Source organism: Mus caroli, unplaced genomic scaffold (assembly GCF_978045245.1).
Source record: "Mus caroli unplaced genomic scaffold, Mus_caroli_1 scaffold_6, whole genome shotgun sequence".
In the NCBI taxonomy this organism is placed as follows: Eukaryota; Metazoa; Chordata; class Mammalia; order Rodentia; family Muridae; genus Mus; species Mus caroli.
The window spans coordinates 93,854,231-93,868,410 of record NW_028227261.1 but is presented as its reverse complement, the minus strand read 5'-3'; the positions used below and the strand labels follow the sequence as shown (position 1 = coordinate 93,868,410).

At 41.1% G+C, this 14,180-nt stretch overlaps 2 pseudogenes across 1 annotated transcript in view; both read right to left on the bottom strand.

Annotated features, from left to right (window-relative positions):
* Window positions 1-4,607, bottom strand: part of LOC110287645 (major urinary protein 3-like) — a 101,851-nt pseudogene extending 97,244 nt beyond the window's left edge. Inside the window, exon 1 of the transcript XR_015047370.1 lies at window positions 4,512-4,607. The product of XR_015047370.1 is annotated as a major urinary protein 3-like (transcript). The remainder of the gene's footprint in view (window positions 1-4,511) is intronic.
* LOC110287756 (major urinary protein 5-like) lies at window positions 1,117-4,327 on the bottom strand (annotated as a pseudogene).
* Window positions 4,608-14,180: the final 9,573 nt, after the last annotated feature.

The window sequence follows — 14,180 nt, the reverse complement described above, 5'->3', positions numbered from 1 at the left end:
TTACCAAACCTACCTCACTTTAGCCCACCCCCTCTGCATGTCCTTAAACATATTGAGCAGGCATATCCTTAGAAATATGTGTCTCTCCTATGCTCTGTTGGAAAAGAGACTATGGATGGAGGAATCATGCAGCAAGTGTCATGCTCCCATGGTCCTCATAAAGCACTAAAGCAGGAGTGCTAAGGAGCAGGCATTACTCATCAGGGCTTGTGATTGGAGCAGGAAAGGCAAAATCCTGAAACTCAGGTTACACTGGGCCATAAAGAAGTATCATGGGTATAGGACTCAGGAGGTCCCTTCATTCACTCACTGTCAGCTCCAACATTTTCTGGAGATAGAGACATATATTTAAGTGCAAGGGTAATCTTTTATTGAACAGGAAGAAGAAGAAATTCATGGAGAATAGTCATGGGTGTGTCAAGTAGAAATTTAAAGATAGTATTTGATTCTTGATGAGTTCTCTAGGTAACAGGCTGGAGAGAACTGTATTGCACTTCTCTGTTAGACACTGAAAGATCCTGACAGAATGTAAAAGGTCACAGAAGCCCTGAAATTGGCAAGATAGATGTCACTGTTAGCAGAACTAGCTTCACTGATTTAGAAAAATAGAGGTGCACAATGCTCTGGCCACTCCTTGAACCTGTGTGTCTGCCAATGTTTTGACCATTCCTTGACCCATGTGTGTGCCCACTGATGAAGCCCATTGCCAGGTGTTTGTGATAAAGTTGCTGAGAAAGAGTCAGAAAATCTCCCCAGCAACCACAGCCCAGCCAATCCTGAGTTGCTACACCTGCACCAGACTCTTTCCTTGTACCCCTCCCATACCCATTTCTTGAGAATAGACATTGTTTAGATCTCCCCTACTCCCCCCTTCTCCTTTCTCCCCTGAGAGCCTATAACAACTGGGACCTCTTTCCTCTCGAGGCCGACTCCTCTATCCCTGCATGGGATATGAGTCGTCCCCAGAGCTCTGGCTCTCCCCGAATAAAGCCTCATGTGGTTTGCAACAAGCACGGTCTATCGTGAGTTCTTGGGTGTCCGCTATTGTCCTGAGGTCTGAGAGAGGGGCTCCTCTCGGAGTCTTTCAACACAATAGAAAGCATATCACAGAAGTTGTCATGGGATACTGTATGGATAGGAAATGGAGTCCTTGAATGGATGCTGGAGTCCTGATGAGAAGTCTTCACTCAACACCTTGTAAGCTAGGAAGAAAGAATGCAGAAGCTCATTAAGCACTTCTTGGATTTACGTCAGGACAGAGACATTCTATTATATACAATGAAGGGGATGAAGAAATGGATCTTCCCTCGCAATCTAACTGGAAATATTTGCCAGAAAACAGGGATAAAAGTCAGAATAAATGACCATAATGGATGAGTGAAGTCTTGGACTAGATGAGAAAACAGGGCCAGAGGAGTTTGCTCTCCAGATTCATTGAGAAGTGGAGATCAGGTACATCCACTCCCAAGTGAGAAGCCAAGTTTGTATGTTGTTCAGATTAAGATGTTACTGTCTCAAGTGGGATGGAGGGGGACCACAGACACTGAGGAGCTGCTACACCACATCCTGCTACTCTGTCTGTCAATGATATTGAACCCATCGCTGAACCTTTTTCACACAAGTATACATCAACTATGTAAAGCTCAAATCCTTGTATTCTTGCCTAAGTGCTTGGGTCACTTTACTTCAAAGCTCAAAGTAGGACTAGATCACAAATCCAGATAATTCAAAGCGAATTTTTCAAGTTTTCCTCAAAGATTCCTTATCAAACTATTTTTATTGTAATTTGAGCACACAATGCTAAAACTTTTAGAAGGGCCTCGCCATGACCACCAACCTCTCTTTGCTCTCACTGTAGATTGCCCACTTGGAGGCTATGGCTGTTCTTCATTCTCGGGCTTCGAAGCAGAGATCTGAAGTGTGAGAACAAGAACATGTTCAGGTACCAGGTCCACTTTATTTCCCCAAGAGAAAGGATAGGACTCTCCAGCATTCATAAATGACTGGTAGCCAAATGGGTTTGTTTCCTCTATGATAAAATATTCAGGATGAGAAAAATAAATGAATCCTGACTTACTGGCATTGGATAGGTCAATGATATTTTCTCTAATGATTCCATGCTCCTCACATAGTTTTGAAAACTTTTCCTTGATGTCTGAACTCCAATCTGGTTCTCAGCCTGTGAGAAGAGCAACAGTGAGTGTAGCAACAGTATCATGTGCATTGACCACAGTCTGAGTTAGGGGACAGGGGCTTCCCCATAAGTATGGGAAATGTTTGGCAACATGATTGACAGGCATTGGTATGATCTATCCTGGATTTGGCATCCATAGACTATCCTTCTGTATCACTGAGAGATTTCAGAGTGCTTCCATCACTATGCTCGAGGGATGATGGAGATAAGCATCAATATTCAAGAGGTGAGAAAAAGCAGGACCAAGTTGGGAACATCATATTAAAGCTAGAGGTTCTTTCTTCTTTTTCCACTCCAAGAACAGTGTCTTTGTGAAAATACTTTACCATAGAGCAACATCATCTGGAAGGTTTCCCCATCCTTTTCGTTAATGAGATGAAACATATTACAATTATCATAGTCTGTCTTAAGTATAGTAAATGTATTGAATACATCACTGGTGGAGGAAATGGGACGCAGCTCAGAAATTCTTTGTTCTGCAGGACATGATAGATACTATTTTCTTGTTCTACCAAAAACATAAAATAATTAAAATACATATCCTGGAAGAGATGGGTGAAGTGTCTGACCCTTTCTGTCTTTAGCTTTCTGAACCTCAAGAAGTAACTTCTAAGAAAAAGGACTTTGAGAGGTCTAGACCACTAGTGAACAGCCAGCCACGGGAGCACCACTCTCTCATCCTCTGCTAGGCTTACCTACCTCCCTCAGCAGCTTCCAGCAACATGTTTCTACCTTTCATAAGGTTGCTGTATCAAATTATCTGCTGCTACACTCTGAGAGATGTGTACTAGCCCTAGCCAACAGGCAGTATCATATTGATTTCATCTCCCCCTACTTATCCCACTTGCCTGCCACAGGGTGTTCACTATTAGATGGCACCCATTTGACTAGTAGGTACAAATTCCTGCATTGAAACTCAACCACTACCCCCCAACACAAACACTAAAGGTATTATAGTTTACTAATCATCTTGTGGATAGATGTATAGACATTTTATATACTCATATGTCACAGAATATTCACCCGCCTTTTCTGTTCTGTCAGCAACCAAAAATATTTCAGTGCACTCACTCTTCATCTATACTGTAAAACATAGTGAGTTGGTGGGTAAGGTATTTTGAACTGGCTGGCTTCTTGACCCACTATACTATATTTATCTCCAGTTTCTGATTCTATTTAACTTTGAACTGTATTTGCAAAATTAGCAAAAGGGTTTTAATTATATTATTTCTTTTATGTCTGATGCTTTAGCAATCACAAATTTGCGTATTATTTTTAAAAAAGAAAACGACAATCACTTCTCATCCTTATTACAACTGCAACAACTTGCAAGACTCACCAGTGCCATGCTTCAGCCAGTTGAGTATATTATCAGGTAGATTTCCACCCTCTGCCTAAAATTAGCACTCAAATGTTGCCTAATGTGGCTCCCAGATCCACAGAGGAGAATTATTACTATCATCTTTACTGAAGGAAAATGGAAGTAGAAAGGGGTGGATTTCTTTGCCTAACAACTAGTAATAAAAATGTAATTCATTATCACAAAATCTTAACTTGTATTATACTGTCTCAATAAGGTGGTTTCAGAAGTGTCTCTGATCTTTCCTTATCGAACTCATAGCAAATTAATTCATGTCACCAACTCTTGTCTCTGACTTTTGAAAAACCCCTGGTTATGAGATCTTGGTTCAGTATCACATGGAACATTCTACTTTTGGATACAGACTTAGTATGTGTGTGCACATGTGCATACTGAGAGGCATCTCTTCCCCAAATCCCGAGTGTTTGTAGGTGTGAGACCATACCAGGTTTTCATTTCCCCTTTCTCAGCTAGGAGCATCTTTACACAGTATGGAGTTAAAAAGCTAAGGAATTCTCCAAGACATTGATGTGCTCCACAAAAACTCTCATGCTGCCATGTTCTTCTATCTTTTCTCTTTTGTCAGAGGCCAGCGTAATAGTATACCATTCCCCTTTATCTGTAATAGATAAGCAAGTGGTTAAGGGAGAAGAAGCAGGGATACCACATGCACATGTTTCCACTTGAACTCCAGTCTACGGATTAGGGAATGAGCATACACTTCGGTAGATCTCATGCCAGTTGTCACAATACTTACCATACGGTCCCTGCATCTCAGTGAGAACAGAGGTCCACAAATATTGTTAGATCTGAATATCTGGTCTTACTTCAAGGTCTGGAGCCATTCATTTGTCTAATAGATTGGGGCATTATACACATCCCCTCCAAGGACCTATTTGGCTTCAAGAGTTCCCCAAAGCACATTCTAAGTCAGAAGTCAGTATTCACTCATCATACCTTTTCTACATTAAAGTTCCGTCCCATAGAACTAGCTTATTCTGCATGGACACAGACTAGGGTCAGTCCCAAACACAGCAGCAGCAGCAGCAGCAGCAGCAGCAGCAGCAGCAGCAGCAGCAGCAGCTTCATTTTGGTAGGCAATCGAATTGTCTGTCTGTCAGGAACACGTCTTTCTGGTGATGGTGCCTACACTGTACTCCCCAGCTCCTTTACTTGTCCTTATATACGCTCTGGGTTCAGTGGGTTTTGTTTGTTTGTTTGTTGTTTTCTTTCTTCTTCCATTATAGGTCTGTTCGAAATCCATCTGGCTTTGTGGAATGTTTTCTCATTTATTGATCAGTGGCCAAGGATTGTTCCTGCCCTTTTCAAACTTTGGATCTGGCTGGAATTAGAAAGCCAGTTTTGGAGGGGGTGGGGACTGAACTGGAAGGTCAAGTATGCATTGAATCTTCCCTTTAAGACAAGTATGGAAAACTTAAATTACTCAATTTATCAAAAGATTCAATTATATTTCTTGTGTATGAGTATTGGTTTTGTATGTGTACCTGAGTACCATGCACAGGTCTGGTGCAATGGAGGTCTTAAGGAAGGAATCAGATTTTGCTGTTTTTGTTGAAGACCCATGTTCAATTACAAGCATTCATGTGGCATTCCATAACTGACTCTAACTTCAGTAACAGGAAATCAAATACTTTCTTTTGACCCCTGTGGCCTCCTGCACACATGTAATGCATATAAACTCATTCAGGTACATTCACATAAAGATAGTAAATTTTTTGGTCTCTTTTTTTTTTTTAACTAAATATTTTCTTTATTTACCTACCTTCTGTACCCTCCCCCTGCCCTGATTCCCTACAAACCCACTCCCACTTCTTGGCCCTGGAGTTCCCCTGTACTGGGGCATATAAAGTTTGCAAGACCAAGGGGCTTCTCTTCCCAATGATGACCGATCTACATATGCAGCTAGAGACATGTGCTCTGGGGGGTACTAGTTAGTTCTTATTATTGTTCCACCTATCGGGTTGCAGACCCCTTCAGCTTCTTGGGTACTTTCTCTACCTTCTCCACTGGGGCCCTGTGTTCCATAAAATAGATGACTGTGAACATCCACTTCTGTATTTGTCAAGCCCTGGCATAGCCTTACAAGAGACAGCTATATCAGGATTCTTTCAGCAAAATCTTGCTGGCATATACAATAGTGTCTGTGTTTGGTGGCTGATAAAACTCTTCCAAGGTGATAGGTGCCCAAAAGGCTTCAACCTTTGTACAGATACCTCTGACCTCAGAATTCAAACTGTTGTCTGTAGTCAGGTTGCATCAACTGTTTACCTTCAAGAACATTGGACTTCAACTGATTGGACAAAATCTCATCATTAATGAAAAATATAAGAAATTTTCAAAGTCATACTCACTGATGGAGGTTCAAGTAGAAATCATGCCAAAAATCATGCTTCTAAAGACATACAATTACAATGAGAACATATTTTGTATCAGTAGATATTTCATTTACCCTGGAACCAGAAACATAAACTAGTGTTTGATGTGGGGAAATAAAGAATTCAAGAAGGAGGCAAGTACTCAATACGCTTTATTTCAACTTTGCATCAGCATTATATAGTATGTACTATTTTACTCTTCTTACCATAGTATTAGTTAAGACTCAGAAATACTAAGTAACTGTATAAGGTCATATAGTCAATGTGAGAACTTAGATTTAAACCCAAGACTCTCTAACTCAAGGGCCTTTGTTTCTATTGATTCCACTACACAGGTCAGGATGTTTTTACCATGGGGGGGGAATGATTAAATAGGAGAAAGGGAAATAAACAGTGCTATAGAGCTCCAGACATGTTGGACTGGCAGGTACTAGAAAAGACACTGAACATGGGTTTATTTAAAATACGGAGTAGTTGGTATGGCCCAAGACTGAATGAGGCATGAAAACTGGCTCTCTCTTGGTCTACAGCATTTGGTGGATGCTCTACTAGGGGATTATCACGTTCTTCCCTTCTCCTCCTCCTCCTCCTCCTCTTGCAAACCTCTTTGTTTTTTGGTTTATTATGGTATCTTCAAACGTGTGCAGATGAATGTGCCTTTGCTAGTACATGCAGAAGTCAGCACATGATACCAGTTGTCTCCATCTATCTCTTTTTACTTCATCCCCTTTAGACAGGGTCTCCCTCTGAATCTGGGAATTATTGTGTTTCAGATAGGCTGCCTGGCTACTAAGTCCCAGCAATTCTCCATTCTCCACCATCTACCAAGTTCTGGAGTTAAAAGCAGCCATGGTCAGCTTTATAATGTGAGCTCTGAGCTGGACTTGAGCTTACACTGAGGTTTTGAATGGTCTTAGATCTGTGTCAATCCTCCTGCTCCAGCCTCCTGAATGCTGGGATTATGGGTGGTAGCACCTCATCCTGGTATGGATTATTGCTTTTCTAGTAATGAACTAGAAGTTGCTTCTACAGCAGAAAACAGCAATGAGTCCCTTCCATTCCCTATTTCAGCTCAGGTGAAAGAAAGATGAAATTTCAAGACCTGTAAGTCATATAAAGTACTCAGAAATTGCTGGTTGTTTGTGAGCCTAGAGGGACTGCCTGGGGCTGAGAAAAAAGAAAAACAACCCTGGGTATGCCCTGTAGTTAAAACATTCTTGGGAACATCTTGACCATAAGATAAAGGGGAATGTGAAGACATAACAGGGCTATCTGAACTGAGTCAATAACTCAGAACTCTGATACCCTGCACATACATGTAATCTTTCTGTTAATGTTTGCATACACCAATAGTGTGTCGCTATGCTGAATCCCACACCCCTAAGCCCCTTACCCCATAAAAACCCCTAGCTTTTGAGCCTCGTGGCTGACATCCGTTATCTCCTGTGTGGGATGCTGTCGCGTCCGCTCTCGACCAGCAAGAACGACACGACCACGAGTCCTTCTAACAGCAGTTTATTCAGTCCTGTTTCTTCTTGTTTATATCTCCCCCCGAGCTCTGGGCCTCTCACTCTTAAATACTCTCAGATCTCATCCACGAACAGCAGGCCACGCCGCCTCACCAGGCACGCAGCTTCAGCTAATCAGGGCAGCAGGGGCATATCTCCATCAAAATAGATTTACCAGTATTCTGGTACACCTGCACAGCTCTCAAGATGTTTGTGGTTTATCTGAGGAAGTCAGGTGCAAGTCATACGACTTAGCTGCAGTCCCTGGCACCTTTGGGACTGCCACCACACCCGCTCCTCACAGGATGCATGTCGGTCCAGAGCTCTGTAATTAAACGACCTCATGTAATTACATCAAGATGGTCCTTCGTGATTTTTTGGGTGCATGCCAAATCGGGAATTGGGTGGGGATTTCCCCACTAGGTTGTAACACAGGCACCTTCCCTCTCAGTAAGCATGTTAACACTCCTTAGCATGTGTAGACTGTTCATGTGGCTAAGAAGCTGAAACAGTCAAGAAATAACTAGATAAAGTGTGTGGGTAATGGCATTAAGGAGTTTACGAGTAACCAACTAACAGCCCATTTGTTACTAGCTATCATTTTTGAAACAGTCTAATAGGAAAATGATTTAATAACCTTTACCTGTGTCTCACCCTCAACTAATTGAACAAATAACTCATTCAGAAAGCCTTTGGACACATTCAAGCCACTTATATGATACCGAGGTGTATTTGGGGTCAAGAAGAACATCAATGAAAACAGGCTTATTTGATTTATGTCCCAGAAAGGAAATATTCTGTAGTCTCTCTAGCATCCAGAGTGAAAGTACATACTACTGACCCTGGCTCAACATCAGTTCTGAAACACATGCTCTGTCAGTGTCAGAGTGTGACCCTCGCCACTTGCCCAGCCTTGAGCTGGCTGAACAAAGGGATGGGTCCTTGGTTTTCCCATATATATTCAGTGCCAAACATTAAAGATTGGGCCTTTATCAGAGAACTTTGTCTTGGCTCATTATTTCTCGCGTTGTCCTTCCCATCCACCCCCAGTTTTCCTTTCATGAACCCAGTAACCTGTGGCTGCTTTTGGTACAGCTGACGGCTGGAAAAGGGACATGAATATGGAAAGAAAGATTGAGGGACACTGTCTTGGTGGGGCTCCACAGAACATGGAAGACCGTATCCTGCATGGTAAGCAACATCCTGCATTAATGTTAGTGCTATAAGTTTTATCTTTTGAAGGCTGTTGATTGCAAGGTTGCAAATTGGATTCAGGCTAGAATGAGTAAGAGTAGGTCCAACACTGATATCAGTTAGGGCTTGACAGTGGAAAATGTGAAATATAAAATAAAATAAAATAAAATAAAATAAAATAAAATAAAAACAATAAAATATACACACAAATAAGGGCGATGCTAGGTATATAAATGAAGAGAGAGAGAAAGAGAGAGAGAGAGAGAGAGTATTTTATAGCTCTCCCAGGGACAAAGGGACATCAGGAGATGTTCTGCCTTCTGGTCACTACAGGAGACATCCTTAGTTCTGGTTACATCAAGTTTTCTACCCTCTCTGTATTGTCTGTTTTTGGTGCACTACTTTGTCCATGTGTCAACTCATGTCTGTTTTTGTTTTGTTGTCTGGATGACTCTTGTTCTATTTTTTTTCATGTTGAAAAGAGAAAAATGGTTAAAACTTATCTGCTTTCTCTATTCAGTGTTGATGGAGTCAAGGAAGAAATAAAGAAATGAATTCTCACTGTAGCAAGTCAAAAGTACACCTGAAAGAGCCAGGGAAAAAGGAGAAGCAAACATTTCCAAGGGGAGTAGTTGGTAGGAGATTATCAAACAGGGCTGAAATCAATAAGTTAGAAACAAAGAAAAGAATAGAAAGAATCAAGGAAACCAAGAGCCGGTTCTTTAAAAAATTCAAAAAGATAAACAAATCCTCTGCCTAACAACCTAAGATGCAAAGAGGCAGTATCCACATAAACAAAAAAAAAAAAAAGAAATGAAAAGGGAGACATAACAACATTCACTGTGGAAATTCAAAGAATCATTCAGCCCGACCTACAAAGCCTGTTCTCCATAAAATTGAAAAATCTAAAAGAAATGGAAGACTTTCTAGATAGATACCACTTATAAAAGATAAATCAAGATCAGGTAAAGTATTTAAATAACCCTATAAACCCTAAGGAAATAAAAGCAGTCATTAAAAGTCTCCCATCCAAAACAAAACAAGGCCCGAGGGCTCACCCTGTGCCACTGCCCTCCATACCCAAATCCTGCCAGGAGAGAGCTGGTCTACCAGAAGTGCTGACATACCTGTGAACACAGGTAAGACCACCAGTTTGCTCAAATTCTTGGGCGAATAAGGACCCACCCAGACACATCAGGACACAGGAACCAAGGAACAGTGGAAGACAGGATCCTTATGGTTTCTGTCTGCACCCAAAGCTGACCCTGTGCCACAGTTCTCCATACCCAAATTCCTCCTGAAGAGAACTGGTCTCACAGGACTACTGACACACAGACCAGATGTCTAATGGCAATTGCAAGAACATTAAAACAGAAACCAAAGCTACTTGGCAACATCAAAGCCCAGTTCTCACACCACAGCAAGTCCTAGATACCCCAACACACCAGAAAAGCAAGATTAGGATTTCTATAGGACTTTGACTATGCTCTACTGTGCTTCACCACGCTCAACTCTTTTATGTGGATTCTGAGGATCAAACTCAGGACCTCACACTGCACAACAAGCTCTTGACCACTTGGTTGTTGTTTCAGCCCTGGACCCATTTTGATACAGCAGTCTAGCTGAATACTTTAATGTTTGAAACTGGGACCTTTCCTTCCTCCCTAAAACTATGCTCCCAAGAGACTTAGAGAAAAAACAACCCTTTTATCCTCTCTCATAGCTCAGATTAAAATATAAACCCTTCCTTGGTTCTATGCCCTACCAAATACAGAGCCCCAAACCAAGCATTGTATTTGTGACTTAGGTTGTTGCTCCTAGGTCATTGAGTATCCTCTGTTTCTCTTCAAATTTTAGTATCACCCTATGAAAGGCCACTAGGAACACATTTGTAAGTAAAATAAGGTTGGGTTTACTAGTACTACTGATTTTGTGAAGAAACACCTGAGGGCATCCTCAGGCATCTCAGAAAGAACCTGAGCTGGTGAGGTAGCTGAGTTACTAAGGTATTTTCCAAGAAATCCTGAGGACCTCTCTTGGATCCCTAGCATTCACAAAAGAAGCCTAGTGATACAAGTCCTGTAATCCCAGCACTGGGGAAGCAGAGGCAGGGAGATCCTGGGGTTTGCTTGCCAATAGTTCTAGCCACATTCATAAGCTCTTGGTGAAGAGAAAGACTCTGTCTCAGAAAACTAGTTGGGAAATGAGAGAGGAAGACACTTGACATCAACATCTGGCTTCTACATATACACATGCACAGGTGCACATGCACCCACACACACATGAATACACACACAAACACAAACACGAGACAATCTTTATAAAGGGAATGAAGAAAGGAATCCTGCTTTAGGATTTAGGGAGGTCCCAGGAAGCTCTAGGTTGGGTGCAATGGGGAAATGACCCCTCAATGACTAAATAGCCCAATAGATCCCATTTATAATAATTGGACACAAACATAAAGCTAACTCTGCAATTGGTAAAAAAAAAAAAAAAAAAAAAAAAGTAGCTGTCACTGATTATAACCAGAGGAGACACATTTTTATAGATGGCAAAATGATCTTGTGATTACAATCTCAGGATGATGGTGCCTAATGTTGATATTTTGTGAGGTCATTTATTCCAGATAATACATTCTGGCCAGCCATGAGCATCAGGCCAGTTTGCTCAAGTGGGAAACCTAGTTCTAGAAGTCAGGCAAGTCCTAAGGTGTCAGCAGCTGCGTTGATCTTTATAAAGGGAGTTCCTGTCTCTTCTGCAGCTACAGGTAGTGGTGTGCTTTCTGTCTGTCATGTAGGGTTGGGAAGCTGTCCTCAAAATCACTCTGCTTCAGCCCTTGCTCCTCTGAGTGTGCATGCTCATGTGGCATCCTTGGGCTTTTGTGACAGTTGTCCCCAACCCTCTATGTACCCTTAGCTGTAATCTACTCCCAGGTCACAAAGAATTGTACAGTTCTACTGCATCAACCTCACCTCTTCCCTGTCTTCTTCCTTTACAAAGGGATTGCTCTGTCTGAGGTTTCAAACTTCTTCCTTGCCTTTGAATATTTTTATAATTTCCCATCTCATTTCCACAAAGTTAGGTTTGGGTAAGGGTTAGAGTTAGGGGTAAGGGTTAGATTTAGGTTTAGGCTTAGGGTTAGTGTTAGAAGAATTTGTGTTGCCAAAAGAAATTTATGTCTGCCCTTTACTAAGCATGTGACCCTGAATCGAAGCAAACAGGAAGTGGGGAATCAGGCATGGAAGATAATAAATGAGGCAGAATCAGGATTCAGAGCCAAGGGTGAACTGAAAAGATGTCTGTATCTTCTCATCTTGTTCAATGTGACTGATGTTATGTCCTAGGGATCATTGGAAAAAGAACCAGGGTTTGAATGTGTATAGGAAAAGAGAAATTAATTCCATTCTCACTATGCCATATTAGATTATGATTGGAATTGTGTGTTCGAGCTTGTGTGTGCCTGTGTATGTACACACATGTGTGGGTGTTCATAAGTATTTGAGCACTGGTGCAGGTTTGCATATTTGTGTGTGTGTGTGTGTGTGTGTGTGTGTGTGTGTGTGTGTAGGCCTGATATCAACCTTTTGCATTCTTTGCCAGAGACTGTCCACTAACTTTGGAAACCAGGTGTGTCCTTTGCTAGGGACCCAGGAGGATAAGCTAGAGGCTGGGTTGACCAGCTTCCAAGCTGAGCCCTAGGAATCTGCCTGTCTCCATCAGCCCAGTGCTGCTATTAAAATAATGAGACACTAAGCTCTACTAAGCTGCAACAAGCTCAACTCCTTTATTGATCTGGGGATCAGACTCAGGACCTCACCCTGCACAGCAAGCTCTTAGACAGTTGAATTGTCACCATAGCACTGGACCCTTTTTGATATGGCAGTCAGTCTAGCTGAATACTTTAATGTTTGGAACTGGGACCTTGCCTTCCTCCCTAAAACTATGCTCCCAAGAGACTTGGAGAAATGACAACCCTCTGATTCTATTTTATAGATCAGATTAAAATGTAAACATTTCCTTGTTTCTGTCCCCTACCAAATACACAGCCCCAAACCAAGAATTGCATTTGTGACTTAGGTTGTTGCTCCCAAGTCATGGAGTAACCTCTGTTTGTCTTCAAATTTTAGTATCAATCTATGAAAAGCCACTAGTCACATGATCTTTTCCAATGGTTGGTTTAGCTTTGTCAAAGATCATGTGACCATAGATGTGTGGGTTTATTTCTGGGTATTCAATTCTATTCCTTTGATCTATCTGCCTGTCACTGTACCAATACCATGAAATTTTTATCACAATTGCTCTGTAATACAGCTTGAGGTCAGAGAGGATGATTCCCACAGATGTCCTCTTATTGTTGAGAATAGTTTTTGCTATTCTAGGTTTTTGTAATTACAGATGAATTTGCAAATTGCTCTTTCTAAGTCTATAAAGATTTTTGTTGGAACTTTGAATCTGTAGATTGCTTTTGGCAAGATGGCCATTTTTAATATATTAATCCTTCCAATTCATGAGCATGGGAGATCTCTCCATCTTCTGAGATCTTTGATTTCTTTCCTCAGAGACTTGAAGTTCTTGTCATACAGATCTTTCACTTGCTTAGTTAGAGTCACACCAAGGTATTTTATATTTTGTGACTATTGTGAAGGGTATTGTTTCCCTGCTTTCTTTCTCACCCTGTTTATTCTTTGAATAGAGAAAGGCCACTGATTTGTTTGAGTTAATTTTATATCCAGCCACTTTGCTGAAGTTGTTTGTCAGCTTTTGGAGTTCTCTGGTAGAATTTTGGGGGTCAATTAAGTACACTCTCATATCTGCAAATAGTGATATTTTGACTTCTTCCTTTCCAATTTGAATCCCTTTGACCTCCTTTTGTTGTCTAATTGCCCTGGTTAGGACTTTGAGCATTATACTGAATAGGGAGAGAGAGGGGAGCCATTTCTGGTCTCTGATTTTAGTGGGATTGCTTTAAGTCTCTCTCAATTTAGTTTAATGTTGGCTACTGCTTCGTTGTATATTTCTTTTACTATGTTTAGGTACAGGCCTTGAATTCCTGATCTTTCTAAGACTTTTATTATGAAGGGATGTTGGATTTTCTCAAATGCTCTATCAGTTATCTAATGAAATGACCATGTGTATTCATTTCTTTTCAGTTTGTTTGTATAGTGGATTACAGTGATGGGTTTCCATATAGTGAACCACCCTTGCATCCCTGGGACAAAGCCTACTTGATTATGATTGTTGATGAATTTGAATTGTTCTTGGATTAGTTTTTTGAGAATTTTATTGAGCATTTTTGCATCAATATTCATAAGGAATATTGGCTTGAATTTCTCTTTCTTTGTTGATCTTTGTGTGGTTTCAATATGAAAATAATTGTGGCTCCATTGAACAAATTGTGCAGTGTCCCTCCTGCTTCTATTTTTTGGACTACTTTAAGGAGTATTGGTACTAGGTCTTCTTTGAAGGTCTAGTTATACTCCGCACCAAACCCATTTGGTCTTGCACTTTTTTTTGGTTGGGAGGCTATT